This window comes from Euleptes europaea, chromosome 10 (assembly GCF_029931775.1).
Source record: "Euleptes europaea isolate rEulEur1 chromosome 10, rEulEur1.hap1, whole genome shotgun sequence".
NCBI classification, from domain to species: Eukaryota; Metazoa; Chordata; class Lepidosauria; order Squamata; family Sphaerodactylidae; genus Euleptes; species Euleptes europaea.
The window spans coordinates 18,438,089-18,455,969 of record NC_079321.1 but is presented as its reverse complement, the minus strand read 5'-3'; the positions used below and the strand labels follow the sequence as shown (position 1 = coordinate 18,455,969).

Here is a 17,881-nt window from a genome sequence, read left to right as displayed (position 1 = left end):
CACAAGTGGGATGGACAGTGAGCTGTGGCAGCCAATGTATGGCTGACTCTACCTCCTGTGGCAGCCATTTTATGGCTGCGCCCATCACACTATGTCAGAATTCCAAAGATGGCTGCAGGCTTAAAAGGGTTGGGGACTGCTGGCATAGTGGTTCAAGTCAATTAAACCAGGTAGACCAGTTGCTGTAAGAATAGCTACGTTTTTGTGGGTATCTTTGGACAGACCCGTTCCTTTTTTTAATCACTTCCATCACATTGGTGAGATTGCTTGAAGTGTCTGGGTGTTTTTGTTTTGTTTTGTTACAACACTCATTCAGAAGAATTACCGTAAAATATCACCATTAACCATGTTTTTAAACTGATTCTTGTAGATTGCAAACGCTCTTTTCATACTATATGTGTGACGCTAGATCTCAAGGCATTTTCTCCTCAGGTACTCATAGTGAATGCAACAAATGTGATCCAGTAGATGAAGTTATTGCTTTAGGTAGTTGATAAATATGAACAGGAATCTGTGGAAGACTTTGGAATATGACTCTGCATCAGCATAATATGTACAAACACTGAGCACAGCACATTACAGTTTTCAGAGTGTATTAGTATGCTTTAAAAATGCTAGACTTCACAGCACTCTGTGGAAATCTTTGCTATGAAATAGTCATAACCCTGTATGATAAATTGATCAGTCAACTCCCCCCCCCCCCATATTTTTTTACCATTGCTTATCAGGCCTTAATTTGCAGGTGCTGAAGTTGCAGACAAGTGCAGCCTTTGTTTCTCTTTCTCTCTCTTTGTTTTTTATCCTACCCTTCCTCCAAGAAGCTTAGGGGATTGCACATGAGAAAGGGCCAGCATACCTTCTGAACCCAAGTGTCCCAAGGTCTGATAATTAGGCATAGCAAAAGATGTTCAGTGCACTTCCTTACTGTGTCTTTCTCCAGAGATCAATGAATGTATGTTCTAATGGTTTCTTCTAGAACAGGGATGTCAAACATAAGGCCCAAGGGCCTGATCCGGCCCCTTGAGAGCTCTTATCTGGCCTGTGAGGCAGCCACCACTCGTGCTCTCAATCTGGGCTGGCGAGGCATGGCCCGGGCCAACCAGGTGACATTTTTTTCATATCCGACCCTTGTAACAATTGAGTTCGACACCCCTGTTCTAGAAGGTATTGTGACCTAGTCTACAAAAAGTTTTACAGGAGGGATTCTTTGAGGATGTAATGGAATACGATGTATACCTTCTTCATGCCCCCAAGTGTACTGTGGAGGGTGCTGTGGTTGAAACTGTTCCTCCCTCCAACTCATCCCTGTAGTCTCTCTGTAGTCTATGAATAATCTATACCAAAAGTTACATCCTGGCATGCTATCTGGCAACATCAACCTACTGCGTAGAGTATAAAATTTATTCCAAGGCTGTGCCTGATCAGCATCTCAGGGTATATACCTGTTTTTAAAATTTCAACTGCAAATGTGGAATCTTAACGGGTGGCTTAAATCTATGGCAGGGTGGATAAAAATCAATGATTTTTTTAAATTGGATTTTTTAATTTAAATCAGATTTTAAAAAAATAAAACGCTTTTTGAGGAAAAAATCTATCTAAAGAGTTTTCTCCTTAAGATACATTATAGTCCAAAAGTTATTAATAATGAAATAAGGATTAGTTTTTAATTATGTAGCATGAGGCTGTGTATTCATGCAATGTTAAATTTTGCAGTTCTCAAAACTGAATTTTTGTTTGCAGAGATAACATGTCTCTTCTTCACAGCAAAAATGTTATAAAATAAACAGAGTTGAGAAAAAGACCTTAATCCCATTGTTCCTTTGCAATGTATGTACACAGAATCAACCGTTAAGTGCTAAGGTTCAAGAAGTTCATTGAATAGAAAATTGTTTGGAGTGGAATAGATCTGCACAAGGAGCTCAGTGTGAGGAGGGAGGGGCAAAATGAAAGTGAACCCTTTTGAGCAGAATACTTCATACAAGTCTTGGAATCTGTGTGTACAGCCTGAGGTTTATTATATTATTCTCTCCCTGGAGGAAAAAACCTATAATGGCAGCAGGCCATAAGAGTGTAGGAAAGCATGATTTAAATCTAGTCTTACTGACTAGTGATTTAAATCAAATCCGCCCTGATCTATGGTGTACAGGCTTTCAAAGAACCCTATAAAGGCAATTTTGTTAATGTCTAGTGCTTAGTGTTCTCTACTGCATTCCGTATGCATTACAATAAATGGGAAGGCCATTGAACGTAATGGCTTCTGAGTTGTACCCGTAATTATGGGATCTTTCAGTTGTGTTCTCATATAATCCAGACTTGCTTCTCTGTTTAGTATAACAGTTAAGAATAAGCATTCTATACAATATCTTTCAGTGACTTCGCTTGTACAATTTCACCCTCAAAATGATGAAATCTGGTTAATAGATTTATGGACTGCAACACATTGTACAAAAAGTTAACAGAAAATTAATCTGACATGATAGCTGTGATCTTGAATGTCTTGATGTTTGAGTAATTTAATGAGTGCCACTTTTTGATTGAAAGTAATATACATGCTTGAAAAGCCCACAGATCACTCTGGGTCTTTGTCCGCACCCAGCCAAACAAGCAGTTGGCTTGGACCATGCTGATTCACCAGGGAGAGGCCTAGATTTAGTTTCATTACTCTCCCAAACAGGGGTTTCTTTGGGGGTATGGATGTGGAATCAACGTGTCAGTTACATTCATAAGAGGACTGGAATATGAGATTTATTTTTACACCATATCCCTCTCTTTTTTGTATGTATGGCATCTGCTATAGAGGTCAGTCTCTTCATGGTAGCCTGCTTTTTGCACACAGATGTATGCCTTGTAAGTTTTGCATTACATTCATGAAAGTACTGAGAAATAAAGTGACCTAGGGTTTTTTGATAGAGAATTAATTAAATGAGCTAAATGAGGCTGTGAGACCGAATGCCACAACTGTGTGGTTAAGAATATAAATTTGTCCAGCTTATTATTATCTTACAGGTAGTAGGTTATATAAGATTTTATTTATTGCTGTTCCCTCACCTATATTTCCTTCACCTTAAGCCATAAAGCCAGCTTGTACCCCTGGCCTCGATGAAATTTAGTTGCATAATGGAAACGTCTTTCTCATTGAGGCTTGTGGAAGCAAAGGCCTCTCTAATGGGGAGGGCATCTTGGCATGGATGATACCCACCAATCAGTGAAGGGTTTAGTTTCAAATTTCCTGTTCCTAGTGGGGGGTCACCCTACTCCTCAGTTAACTTCCTGCCTTGCCAAGGAGCACAGGTTTTTGGTGGGAGCTCCTGAATTGGGCTCCCATAGCTGCTTTTCTTTTTCTACTTTGTTTTTTCCCCATTCTGCCTTTCTTCATGCTCTCCCTCTCTTCAGAAGAAGAAGAGTTGGTTTTTATATGCTGACTTTCTCTACCACTTAAGGAAGAATCAAACCGGCTTACAATCATCTTCCCCTCCCCACAACAGACACCCTGTGAGGTAGGTGAGGCTGAAAGAGCTCTGTGATTAGCCCAAGGTCACCCAGCAGGCTTCATGTGTAGGAGTGGGGAAACCAACCCAGTTCACCAGATTAGCTTCCGCCGCTCCAAACCACCGCTCTTAACCACTGCACCATGCTGGCATAGTTGAGACAGCAGAAGGACAGTAGACGTCGAGGAAGCCATGAAAGGTCTCATTCCCACGGAGGATCGGGACACCCTGTTCCTACCCAAGTAGAGAGGCGGGGACTCTTCCCCTGTGCAACCAGGCTGGTGAGCTCCACAAAAGCGCATGCAGCCAGAGAGAATTAGAGGGTGCCAGTGACATATATCTAAGTTTCACTTTTCTCGCTTGTGCCTTCCTGAAAATGCAAGGGCGGCCTCTAAGCCCAAGATAGACGTGAGGGCAGGTTGCAGGCCTGTCTCACAGGACGAATCTGTGCCTCAGTGCAACCTTAGGCAATAATCCTCCCAACAGGAATGCAGTCGTTGAACAGGGAACCCTGGTTCTTTCTTGCCTGTTTTGGGCAGAGAAGAGGAGCTACCTTTGGAAGGGATACGGGTTCCTGAGTAACCAAACAGCCCTCGATTAGTTATCAGAGCCTATGGGCCAAGATCATTCTTGGCCTGGAGCAATTGAGCAATATAATCTGACCATGGAGGGCAATCCCACAGCCATGTCTAAGGGAATTCCCCTCTCAATTTCAAAATGAATAACATAAAGTGCCTTTTTCTGCCTTCTCTGAACATACCTGTCCCTTCCAGGGAGACAGACTATTCAGAGATAAATTGGGCAAGATCTTGGTGTAAACCAGGGATAAAAAGAAAACAATGCCTAGAAATCTAAGGAAGGATGATAGAACTTTCCGTACTCCTTTTGTTCCTGTCAAACTCTGCCTAGATCCTGATTTGACCAGAGTAGGGCTCAGTGGACTAACCACAGAGGCTTGTTTCAAAAGGGCTCCCAGTTTAACCGACCATTTCCAATCCTACCGCCCTGACAGATCTGATAAACCAGCCAAGCAGGGAAAACAGTGATACCAAACTACTACCGGTAGGGGGAAGACTTCAAATGTTCCAAAACCAGGGGGTAAAGTCTTGACCAAACCTATGGGTTCATCAAACCATACAATACAGGTACTCAATAGAATTCATCAGTCTTCCACTAGACCGGTTTATTGTATTGCCCAGATCCATCAGGGAGGAAAAACGCCTCAGAACACTGAAAAAAATAGACCACCTACAAAGTATCAGAGCAATAGAACCTGTGTCAACTTGCGAGCATTGTTCAGGCGTGTGCTCCCGTTTTCTCCACTGTCCCCAAGAAAAATGGGGATTGGAGAGCCATCTTGGACTTAAAATACATCAACAGGTTCATAACACAGAAACGTTTCAGAATGGAGACACTGAAATCCATCACAGAGGCCTTAATGCCGGGAGTCTTCATGACATCCATAGATCTACATATCCCCATCCACACAGGCCATTGTAAGTTTCTTCGTTTCACATACATGGATCTTCAGTTTCAATTCAGAGCTCTCCCTTTTGGACTGGCTCTAGTAGTGTTGGTTGTGGTAGTCACAAGGCAAGGGATACAGATCTACCCTTACCTAGATGACATCCTGATTTGCTCCACATCTCGAGAACAAGCCTACGGAGACACAACTTGTCATACGCATCCTGGAATCCCATGGATACCTTATAAACATGGAAAAGAGAAGATTGGTTCCTTCCCTAAGACTGACACACCTGGGAGTCATTATAGACTCACAAAGGAATATGTTGCTCCTTCCAGAGGACAAGATCAACAAGATCTCCATAGCCAGGTCACTAGCTAAGGCAATTAATGAAGCTGACACAACTTCAAGGCCTTATGATAGCCTGCATCAGCTAGGTGCCATGGGCACATTTCCATGCCCGACCGCTATAGTGGCTCCTGCATCCTCATCAGCTAGAAATTGTACAAAAAAGAGACAAGAGACTGATACTTACTCCCGATCTTCATAGAAGCATGATATGGTGGTCCAAGAGAGACAAGAAGGGACTCCCTTACATCCAGGAACGAGTGATATTTTCACCAATGCCAGTCTCTTGGGATGGGAAGCCTTAATTTACAACACCCCAGCTCAAGACCAGCGGTCCATGGAAGAAAGCTGACTATCAATGTCCTGGAATTAACGGCTACCAAACAGGCACTGCTGAGTTTTCAGACACTCATCAAGATCCAGCACGACCTCAGTTGAACGGACAATGTGTCGACCAAAGCCCATATCAACAAGCAGGGGGTATCATCAGATCATATGCAGAGAGGCTCAATGCATTCTATCTTGGGCAGAGGCCAATCTGCAATTGATTTCAGCAGAGCACATACAAGGGATTCTCAACAACCAGTCAGACTGGCTGAGCAGACAACAGATAGATGAGAACAATTGGGGGCTAAAGAAGGAAATGTTTCGGAAGATCACTCACAAATTCAGATTACCAATTGTGGACTTGTTCACTTCGGCAAACAACCACCAAGAGATCTACAAGACTGTTCAAGGATAGCGTTCAACAGGTGGTGTCAAAGAAAGCATGAGGACTCATTAAACCAAGGAGTGGGACAGCTTCTGGCCTTTCTACAAGTATGGGTCAACCTTAAGCTAAAAGCAGCGGTGCTGTGTTAACAGGTGGTAGGTATAGCGATAGTAATTCTCTGGGTGTCGTGGGTGCATTTGACAAGGCATCCACACATCATTCAGTTCCTCAAAGGGGTGACTCCGAGTAATCCTCCATAGACCCATTGTTTTCCATCCTGGAGACTTCATGTCCTTTTGGCCCTTACAAAAGCACCCTTCAAACCTCTGATAGAAATGTCTTTAAAATAGTTACACATGAAACCTTGTTCCTAACCACAGTGACTTCAGCCAGAAGGGTCTCCAATTTAGGCGCTCTCTCAGCCAGGAAAGGGCTATGCATTTTTCATAAGGACGGTATATGTCGCGCCCCTGCCGGGGCCGCTGTGCCGTCGAGCGGGACTTCTCCGGCCGATGCCCCGCCTGGCTGAGCCCAACCCTTTGCAGGTAGGGTTTCCTCGGCCTCAGACCACTCAGAGGAGGAGGATGACCCTTCCCCCCCTGAGCTGGCCAGCTTGCTAGCTCTCTGGAAAACAGGGAGCGTCAGTCACCAGCCATCCTCATTGGCCTCCACCCACGCTGCTTTATCCCCCGCCACCCCCTGTGCTCTCTCATCTGCCTCCAACCGAGGCTATAATGACCCCTCCCTCTTTTCCCTCTCTTCCCCTGCCCCGGGGAATCCCGTCAGTGGGCGTGGCCCCCACCTCTGCCCGGTCCGAGCTCTTCTGCCCGCCCCGAGTCGGTCAAGCCCCGGGCGTATCTTCACTGCGGGCGCCTTTCCTCCGTGCCTCATCCCTCCCCTGTCCCAACCACGACCTTCCCTCGGCCGCTGGGGCGGGAGTCGCGCCGATTCGCCTGTCGCCCCGGGGCCGCTGGCCCCTTCTGCCCTCCTCCCTCCTGCCAGCTGGTGGACTGGAGCCTTCTCGGGGCCCCTAGTCGCCAATCTGCCTGGGTGCCCCACGACTCCGCAGCTGTCTTTGTGCCCCTTTGCTGGCCGTGGTCCGCCCCCACCTCTTCTCCCGCTCCCCAGCTGACGAGCGGGGCCGTCAGCGGTTGTGGGGGCCTCCGGCCCGTTCGCCAGGGCGCATGGAGGAGGCTCGGACCTGCCTCCACTTGCCGCCCCCCCCTGACGCCTTCCCCGGTGAGTGGAGTTTTCCCGGGCCTTTCTCCTCCCTCTCGAGGGCTGTGGCTGGAGCCGGGGGACTCGGGGTGGCCCGGGAGCCCGGGCGGGAGGGCAACCCGGGACAGTATACATAACCTAGATCCCACCTGTGTACCCAAGGTAACTTTGAGCTTCCACAGAAGTCAAGAGCTTCAGTTACCATCTTTCTGTTCACAGTCCAGACATGATAAAGAAAAGGAATGGCACATGTTAGATTTACAACAGGCCATTCGTCTACATAAGACACACAGAGGGCATCTGGAAGACAGATTTTCTTTTTGTCTCCCTCATGACTCAGAACAAAGGTTTAAGGATGTCTAGATCAGCAACTAGTGCCAACATTAGACAATGTATTTGTGAAGCCTACAAGGCTAGCAACATTCCAATCCCTCCAGGCACCACAGCTCATTCAGTCAGGAGCGCAGCAACCAATTCAGCCTTTGACCATCAATCATCGGTAGAAGAAATTTGTAGAGCATCCACATGGTCTTCCATATCTACTTTTGTCAAACACTATACCTATTCTTCAGCAGACGCAGCCTTCAGTCATAGGGTGCTGTAACATGGGGTGGAGGAGGAATGATACCCACCCAGAAGAGGGACACTGCTAATGGATGTCCCAAAGCTTCAAGATGTCCTCCTCCTCGGGGCAAGAACAGAACCTTGGTTATTCACTAGGAGGCTCCTTCTGCTCTGAGGTAGGAGGGGTTTTTGCCTCCCCCTGAAAGGATTACAAAAGATGAGAACATTGACATGATTTTAGGCTAGTGACAAGAATCTAGAATGGCTACCAGCCAATATAAGGATGGAGAATGAACGCCAGCCTTCTTGAATTCAAGGGCAGCATGGAAGAGAAAACAAGAAAAGACATCGGATATCCCTATTCCTTCCCCCTGTAATCCTTCTGTTTTCTAAAGTTCTGACATGAATATGTTCTAATGCGTTTTCTATGGAGTTCCACTATGTTTACTCCATAACGTTTCTCTGGTTACCATTATGTGTATGTTGTATTCTTCCTGTCTGGATTTAGCTCTGGAAGTAATCGAACTGAGCCTCGGGGGTTTCCCGCGCTGGACACAGGAAGTACTGAAAAAGATCCTGCCTCCCTGAGGAATGGATTAGGAATAACCCAAAGCTTCAAGATGCCCTCCTACCTCAGAGCAGAAGGAACCCTCTCGGTGAGTAACCAGGGTTCCTTATTGTGGGTTTCTCAAACTGGTGACTATGTTTCTGGTAAAAAGCTGGCTACTGCATTCTATATTAGATTCTTAATGATTGGCTGTAATGTCTGATCTCATGTTGGGATTGACAGGTAGCCAGCTATCAAGATAATTGATGTTAACCATGATAAGTGCATCTGAGAGAAAAAAATATTTTCCTCACTACTGTCTGTATTTTACATGTGTTATGAAACACTGTTACTTGGAAGTTCAGAAGCAGCTGATAACAAAACACTGTTTTCAGTATTATAAAATATCAGTCGTGGATTGGATCTGTTTTGTTGGATGATACATTAGAATTTGAATTTGTTTTGAACCAAGGTATCCTAGCATGAAGTCTGAATTCAAGTTTTGTGTTATGATAAAAGTTAATTACATTCATGGTAGATATTTAATGGTCTGCAGTATGATAAATTATTCCGTGTGCAATTTAAGAAGCCATTTGAATAACTTCAGAATAACAGTCATAGTTAATGTGTATTAGTATGAAGAACAAGTAAGAATGAACCTCAGGATTTTTAAAAAGAAGATAATATAAGGCTATTGAAATTGACAGAACAGTTTGATACAAAAATTCAGAGTATTCTGGGGGAATATTTAGAGGGCAAGGTAATTTGCTGGTAATAATTATAACAAATAATAGCAATGTATGTGATACAATGGCCCTGACCTGGACGGCCCAGGCTAGCCTGATCTCGTCAGATCTCAGAAGCTAAGCAGGGTCAGCCCTGGTTAGTATTTGCATGGGAGACCACCAAGGAATACCAGGGTTGCTGTGCAGAGGAAGGCACTGGCAAACCACCTCTGTTAGTCTCTTGCCATGAAAACCCCAAAAAGGGGTCGCCATAAGTCGGCTGCTACTTGACAGCACTTTACACACACACACATGTGATACAATGAGGGAAATCAAGGATTTGTTGTACAGAAGTAGTCAATTTTGTGATTCTTATGGCTATCACTTGTCAGAGCTGCGCTTTGTGCAGTAAGCTTGTGTGGTGTGACTGACTGCATCTGATTTGAATTTTATGGTAATAGTTCCAGATTTGATGAATGAAAAATTGTGCTGTATTTTGTGAACAGCACACTGGGTTGTGTGTGTTACACAACATAAGAAGAACTTGCTAAATTAAGCCAAAGGTCTATGTAATCCAGTGTTCACTTTGCAGCAGTGGCTAGCCAGATCCTTGGAGAAGTCCACAAACCGAGGACAAAGACAACAATCCTCTCCTATTGTCCCTAGTCTCTGGTATTCAGAGGCATTATACCCCTGTGCTTATATATCTCTTCCTTCACAATGAACAGGCCGCAATACCGGTTTCACCAATATCCTTTAAGAAAGATTGATACAGATTGTGTGGTACATTGTACTTTTTGAACCACATTGTGTCATGAGGTTTTTGGTTATACATAATGCTTCCTTGTTAGAAATGATTGCTGTGGTTATGGGATGGGTCCAACCAGCCTTTCTGCTGGAAGGAGACATCCCCTCTGACCACCCAAAAAGGCAACGCTGAACATCATGGGAGCGCATGTACAAAGTTGATGTCTTTTGTACATGGGATGGTGCTTGCAGTGTGGAGGGGAATTGGGTGAGATAGGTTGAAAAAGTTGGCTAGATCCATCTCATGGAACTGTGTAGATGGCTTCAGTCTATCCACCATTATCTTTGTCTGCAATCTGAAGTATGGCTACTGGAAAAGCATATTTCGGTGAAATTAGTGAAGTTTGTGTTTAGGATTGGGATGTGAATACACCTTCTGCCCTTATTATTTAGCAGGAATTTATGCTGAGGACTGACAAGCTTATAAATTGGCTCTTATACATGCTTTTGTAATTACCTATTAACTGAAAGACAAATGGCTGCTCATGTCCATGTACACATTTTAAGTTAATATTGTCCAATAATAAACAATTTATACTTTATTTTGAATTCCCTTGTCTTTCAACGATTTATGTTTAAATGCAGTAAGGAATTTTGTGGTGGTGAAGATCTGGCCGCAGTTGGTTGAGCTGCGTAGATTTTAGTAGAAGGGTACAGGGAGGGAGTTTTTAGGAGACAAGGGTTGGGAGAGAGTGTATCCCAGAGAAATATGAGATGGGAACAGGAGAAGACTGCGGGGGAGGGGGGGATTTTTCACACAGCCAGGAGCTCAAATAGGAAATCACATATTGCTTTGTATTGGCCAGCCAAATCTCTTGCAGCAGGCCTCTAGTAATCTTGGGCTTTTGCTACCTGATGTCAGTCAAAGAAACAGGACAGATTAGAAATCTAAATAAGTAGAAGTTCAGCTATTGTCACTTCGTGGCATCTTTATGTCTCTTTTCAAGAGGAAAGCTTTTCAGATTTGCTGATGAAGTTTGAAGGCAGCCTGCAGGAGGGCAGGGTGCATAACCTTTTTCCTTTATTCTCTTATCGTCGCTACTTGCTGTGTCACAAGGCATCAATCTAGCACACAAAACTCACTGAAAATAACATCGTAAAATGTAGAGGCTTCAGCTGTGTAACTTAATTGGATCACTCTGTACAGCTTAAATTTCATTCTGTTAGATGCGTGCAAGTGGGAAATGAAAGGTGCCAACACTTATTCTTCACCCCCACAAATGTATGGGGAACTGTTTCTTTTATGTAGTTTATGCTTGTTTACTTTTTTCCTTCTGAATAGAGTTGTGTGCCTTTTTTGGCCTACTACAACTTACTGGGGAAGAGCTCGTAGTAGAACCGTTAAGAAGAAAAGCACACTTATTATATCTAACTGTAATTATTATTTCTAATAGGGGTCTGGCAGCCTACAGTTCTAGAACCAATTGTGGCTTAGTACAGGACCAAATGTGGGTTTCTTTGAAACAGAAACAGAAATCTTTATGTTAAGGTCTATTGGAGGGGTATGTGATTCGCTAGAATAACCAACATGTGAAGGGGAAAAGCAGGCAAAGAGTCGTATTGGGTCTGAAGATCTTCTTTGAGACTTCTTACAGAAGGGGAAATTATAGAAAGGAACAGTTGCCAGCAATCCAAGTGTAAACCATGCACAGATTTATGACAGTGCCCAAAAACAATTGTGCAGAGTGCTCAAATCTGTATTTTATTTCTCATTTTGACTCCTTGTGTATGCCCCTGAAAGACCCCGAAAAACTAGTGTTTGGACCTCAGAAACTTTATGAATTTTTAATCAACATGTCAGTTGTCAGCAATGTTTAGTGATATATTCTCCGTTATACAAATGTCTTTCTTCTCCTGGCTGTTCGTTTATCTCTTCCTCTGAATTTTAGTATAAATTTTAGTATAAAGCTGTCACCTGCTTTATAATTAAGGTACTATTTATTTAAATGCTCCCTCCAGTGATCCAATATGGTATATGCTAGCCATGTCCTATTTATTTCTTGTGACCTAAGGTATATCATTAGTTCAATGAACTTTATACTTTGTGATAGAGACCAATCAGGCAGCATTGTAGTGAGAGCACTTAGTGAACCTCATAATAGTATGGATTCAGCAAATCCATAAATCTAGATATGATGCAACCTTCAGGGATTTCGCTGTACAGTGGTTCTCAACCGTTCATATCTTACCTCCCACCAATTACTGTATCAAAGAACCTGGGTCCCACTGTGATAACAACATTTCCATTAATAAGCCCATTTCCCCTCCCAGAAGGATATTGATATGTTTACAGGCATTCCATTAATATTACTAGCCTCTGCTGCTGCCACATTACTACTAGCATACCAAAAGGGCACAGACAGGTAGTTTGTGGCAAGTAGCATAGACAAGAGACAGCATGTCACACTTTCAGGTGGGCGTGGGGATTGAGGGAGAGCAAATTCTTAGTTATTGTTATGAAAATCCTGTATACCGCTGGCTGAGAACCACTGTCCTGGTACACTAATGGTGGACTGTTTATGTGGCTGTTATCAGAATATAGCTTTATTAAAGCTCCTATTCTCTCCCACATCCCAATGTTGTTTACACTGGCAATAAGAAATAACGTATCAAAAGTTTTGTCAAGGTACAAGAAGGTAGCAGGCAGTCCTAGTTGTTGGGAGGAAGGTGGGCTTATAAACATTCTAAATAAATAACATTTAAAATAAACTAGTATGTAAATAGGTAAATCAGCATGTGCTTATTTCATTTTCTGAAATGGAATTGGCTTTCTTCAAGCCCAGGGGCATTAGCATCTGGCAGCATGAATCAGGATGGAACATTTGTCTTCTCTGCTGAAGGTGTCATTGGTCACCATGACTAAGAAATGCTTACCTTGTCATTACTGTTATATTGTTCGGAAGGTAATCGTGGCTGTTACTTAATTTGAAAGCTTAGACTTTCCCGACTACCTCTGGCACATCAGAATTGTACTTGATATTGCATCTAGAATGGAGGATGAAATTGTTCATAGGCTTCCATCTAAAGCACTGGACAACTAGTTCCACATATCCAAAGGGCCTTTGTGTCTGTGTTTCATGAGCAGCAGCCTCCCATTCCACACACCCAAGTCTCGTTTGGGACAGAGGACAAGTTCAGAAGTAGTTTGATATGTGTGGCGTTCAAAAGGGGGGCAGTTTTACTGGGCATACCAAAAGTATTTGACATAACTATCCCTTGTGATACTGGTCCTATTGTGCAGGCCTATGTTGACTGATCTGCTGTTGATGTGTTATTTCAAGCAGAAACATTTTCTTGGAGATGAAGCCAATGCCTTCCTTAGGCCTGAATGGACATTTGAGGCGTCTTAGCTATTTCTTACCTGTCTTTAAAAGCTCATGTTTACAATGATTGGAAAATTGTTTTCTCTGGATTGGTTGAGCAACATATGGGAAAGTGCAATTTCTTGTCTTTAATTTAGTTTCTTGTCTTAGATCCACCAATCCGGTGACTCATCTGATTTAATGGCTACTGGGACCCTGCTAGCTGTATAGGTTTCCTTATCTTTCTAACAACATTAGGAGTGCATATTGGAATTTCGTTCAGGAAAGAAGTAGAGATACACCAAGCTGAAGATGATTGGCTGCTCTCTTTTGACAGACAAGTCTGAAAAGGAAACCCCATTCGAATCCCTATTCATTCTGGATTGGTGGATCTGAAGCACAGAAACAGAGTTTCAGGTAAGAAATTCCCTGTACTAAGTAGTGTTACTAATGCATAGTTCAGTTCACTAAAATGTTTTGCTGCATAATGTTTCCAAAAACATTAAAAGTAGAAAGTTCACAAAGAGGATCTGGGGTCAAGCAAAGGACTATTCAGTGTACCTCATTCACTGGTGATACTTTCCACATGCTTAAACAGTTTAAAAATCTTAGGTCCTGATGGAATGAAAAACAAGTTGTGGGTTCCAGGGGTGGTAGCTCTAAGTGTATCACTTTCTTCTTAGATTGAGAAAGAAAAATAGATCTGTGGTTTTGAAGTGTATGGGGCCAGGTTTCTACCACCGTTGTTAATTTGCTCAGTTGAAGGAAACAGTTTGGAATAGCTCATAAACAAATGGGTTCTTGGTTTTTAGCAACAACAACTGATCATCTAAAGTAGCTTGATTTTAACATTCAGCAAAGCAACACTTGAACATGATTAGCATATAATGCCAGGCCATGGCTTAACACTGTGGAAATGAGCCTTGTGCACTCCCCCTCCCTCATCCCCTCCTGCACTGTGATTCAATTTGTTAGTTCTGTGCAAACCACAGCCATTTTATCTAAAGGAGAAAACTGTGAACTGTGGTTGTTCTAAGCCAGGATTGCAGATCTGCTTCAAACTGTGGCTTGCTCTCTTGACTTGGAAGGGAAGTGCATAAACCATAATTGAGTGGTTTGGATGCGACTTCAAGCTAGGGGGTATGCGAAAGCAGAAGCGACTAATTGAATAACAGCCCAGGAGGAGAAGCGGGAGCACATGGATCATTCATTTGGTGCCAAGCCATAGTTTGGCATTGCCCCTGTTTGTGGAGACACGCAACTAAGGACGGTGAGATCATGCTTGAAATTGGTTTTAAAGAGCAGTTCTAACAGTGTTGGGGAAGAGGTTTAACCACTTGTACTGACTTTGTTAACAAAAAGTTCCGCGTAAGCTTTTTAAAAAAATCAAAAGCGAATGTCACATAATTCATTCTCTAGAGCTGACTGAGCAAAGTCAGAAAATGTTGGTCTGTTTAATAGAAGTCACTACATCTGTTAACTAACATACATGTCCTTTATCCAGCCTTCCAAAGTAAGTCCTCAAATTTGCTAGCCTGCAAAAATGTTACCAGCCTGCCTGCACACACAGCTGCCTTGAAACATTTTTTGACCCTGCTGTGAACGTTGTGTGTTTGAAATATGGTCCTATTCCATTCCAGATGCGTGCAGTTAGAGCTGCAGAACTCTGAATTTAGGTACAATTATTAATTTGCTCTGCAGTAAATCAGACTCATGCTACAAAGTCTGCATTCCTCCTGCCTTCAAGGCAAAAAAAAAATTTTGTACATAAGGAGCGTCTTCATAATAAATGTGACTTGTCTTTTTAGCTTTAATGAAAGTAATTGAGAAGTCCTTTCAGCTTGCAGTAGTTTCCCTGTCCTTGCTCCCTACCATCGATGCATTTTACAATAGTCTTCATTTGAGACTTGGGAACAAGGTTTATTTTACCTCTTAACGTATGCACAGTGCATGTTAACAGTGATGGGCTTTTGTCATGAAATCCTGATCTTACACGATTGGTAAAATGCAGCCTTTTTTTTTTTTTTTTTTAATTGAGCGGGGGATCGGTTTATGGCTGTGGCAGGACTGGGCGTCTTCCCTGGCAACCCGTAGCACTGCTGTCCGTAGCCAGCTGGGTAAGGGTCTAGAGTCCATTGGTCCTGTTCCCCCCAAGCACATGCTAGACTCTCCAGTCAGTTAGAATCATAGAGTTGGAAGGGACCACCAGGGTCATCTAATCCAACCCCCTGCACAATACAGGAAATTCATAACTACCTCCCCCACACACACCCAGTGACCCCTATTCCATGCCCAGAAAATGGCCAAGATGCACTCCCTCTCATGAACTGCCTAAGGTCATAGAATCAGCATTGCTGACAGATGGCCATCTTGCCTTTTCTTAAAACCTCCAGGGAAGGAGCGCTCACCACCTCCCGAGGAAGCCTGTTCCACTGATGAACCACTCTAACTGTTAGAAAATTCTTCCTAATGTCTAGATGGAAACTCTTTTGATTTAAGTTCGATCTGTTGGTTCTGGTCTGACCTTCTGGAGCAATTTTCAAGCTTGTAATTTATTTGTATTTCTGGGAATCTAACACAATGAGCTGCCTGGGACGGCACAGTAACTTTTTTAGATTAAAAATAAAAATAAATTGACATTATAATGACAGAAGTCGTAGGAGACCAGACCGGTGGCACAGCATCAAATGCATCCCTTTAGAATTACCTTTCCTAGAAGGAGGGCTGGATGGAAGCATACCCACATTCGCTGAAGGGGGGGGAACCTACTCATGCACATCTTCTAATGTTCTTTTAAACATGCTTTCCCTGAGTGTCTGCTGTCTTTTATCTCTTGCCAAATTTTTCTACAAAAGCAAAATCTTTGCCCTGCTCTTGTGGAATCTAACTCTTCCTATGTGAAGGCGTTCGTTTTCGGGGCTTTAAAAAACAACAGGCAGCTGTTGACTAGTTCTCATTTGGAAGTCTCTGGGCGAATGGACGTATGTGTGTGAGAGTGTAATATACAAAGTTGATCTTCACATAGACAGAATAGTTTTAAATTGGCTTAAAAGGAGGAATCAAATGTGGTGACTTGGTTTTTGGGAAGATGCTTACGTTGCTGTGCTCAGCATATGCAGATGATTCTTTTTTTTTCTTTTTTGTTTCTTAGAGGGGCTGGGGTTGATTTCTGAGGTGTCCAAGCTGGAACTTGGGAAGTCCCTGGTCCGAATCATGCTTCTGCCATGAACTCAGTTGGAGTCTTAAGCAAGCTGCCTTCTCCCTTCAGTCTTCAATGTGGGAAGGAGGGAAACAATACTGACTTGCCTTTTGCTGTAATGGCAACAAAATAATTTGTGTGAAGGGCTTGAAGCATTAAATAAACCATCATTATGATCTGGCATTATTATTATTTAGTGGTAATTCCTATTTATCCAGGTGACCAACTGTTTAGATCCTGTTTCGATCACTTGTGTTTGAACTTTTGCATGCAGTTAGGTGCATCAACATCTGCCACTACTAATCAAGCCGCAGTAAATCTGCACTGCTCAAGTTTTGTCACATCTAATGCTTAGGAGCATCTTTCTGATTTTTGAGAATAAAACATTGCTCTACAGAATCCTTACATGAAGCAAAACAAATCTCTAAGTAATGTAAATTCCTTAACCACTAAGTTTATTGCAGCACTTGACAATGGCAAAGAGTAAACTTAATCACATAAGCAAACTTAATTATTTTGCACCCTTGCTGTTCGCCTTTGCAATCACATTTTACAACAAAGAGCTGTCAGTGTGCCCAGCTGCTCTTTTGTTGGCCCCCCATGCAGTCTGAGGAGGGGATCGCGATTGTGTCTTTGGGGACTTCAGGCCCACATCTGGCAACAAATAATCTCCCTCCCCCCCTCCCTCCAATAATGTTAAGACTACAGGCTAGGGTGGAACATTCTGATAAGGATGGACTCAAGGCAGAGGTCTCTTTGTTAAAACCTGGGTCTGTCCAAAGCTCTACATGAAACAGGGAGTGGCTCTGCTATCTACAGAAAAGAAGGTACATGGGAAAGAGGTGTTTAACACTTCGCCTGCCCGTGGCTAGCAGGTGATCTTCGAGACTGGAAATGAGCTCGTATGGGAAGAAGGTTCTTGGGGAAGAGGCTATGGGGAAGCAGGTGCAGAGCGTTCTGCAGCCCTCACTCGTGCCTCTTGTGCTTTTAAAATCAGGTCTTTTTACCCCCTCTTGTATATGTGACACAAATAGCTCTGCTAGCATTCTTTATTTTTATTTATGTAGAGGATGTTTGCCCACTCTCCAAGAACCTGCCCGAGGTGGCTTAAAAAATAAAAATAACAAAAACCTCCCCGAGGCTGCTTACAAAATAAAAACAATAAAAACAAAACATTAAAATGTATCTATGAAAATCAGCATAGAAACCGCAGCCCAGCGTAAAAAACAAGGATAATAAAAACAGGCCGTTGACAGCTTAAAATAACACTCTCCAAACTATAATACTGTTTAAACCCCTTAATTATAAATGGCTGGAGGAACGGCATTGAAAGATTTCCGATGCAAATAAAACCGGCCATTTAGTTATTTCCGGGGCCATGTGTATGTTTAAAATTTGTAAACATAGAGGTCTGATGTTACCGGTAATTTGCAGTTCAGGATGCCAACGTTCTTACTGTAGCTTGGCTTTTTCATGCTTCAGGGAATTGTGCTTGGGGTGAAAAGG

At 43.0% G+C, this 17,881-nt stretch overlaps 1 protein-coding gene across 4 annotated transcripts in view; it reads left to right on the top strand.

Moving 5' to 3' along the window:
- Positions 1-17,881, top strand: part of FBXW11 (F-box and WD repeat domain containing 11) — a 123,105-nt gene that overhangs the window by 4,653 nt on the left and 100,571 nt on the right. For 2 of the 4 annotated variants that reach the window (XM_056856416.1, XM_056856414.1), the window contains exon 2: positions 13,514-13,593. The exons of the other annotated variants lie outside the window; for them this stretch is intronic. The gene's annotated coding sequence lies outside the window, so the exon portion shown is untranslated. The remainder of the gene's footprint in view (positions 1-13,513; positions 13,594-17,881) is intronic. 4 annotated transcript variants of the gene reach the window in all.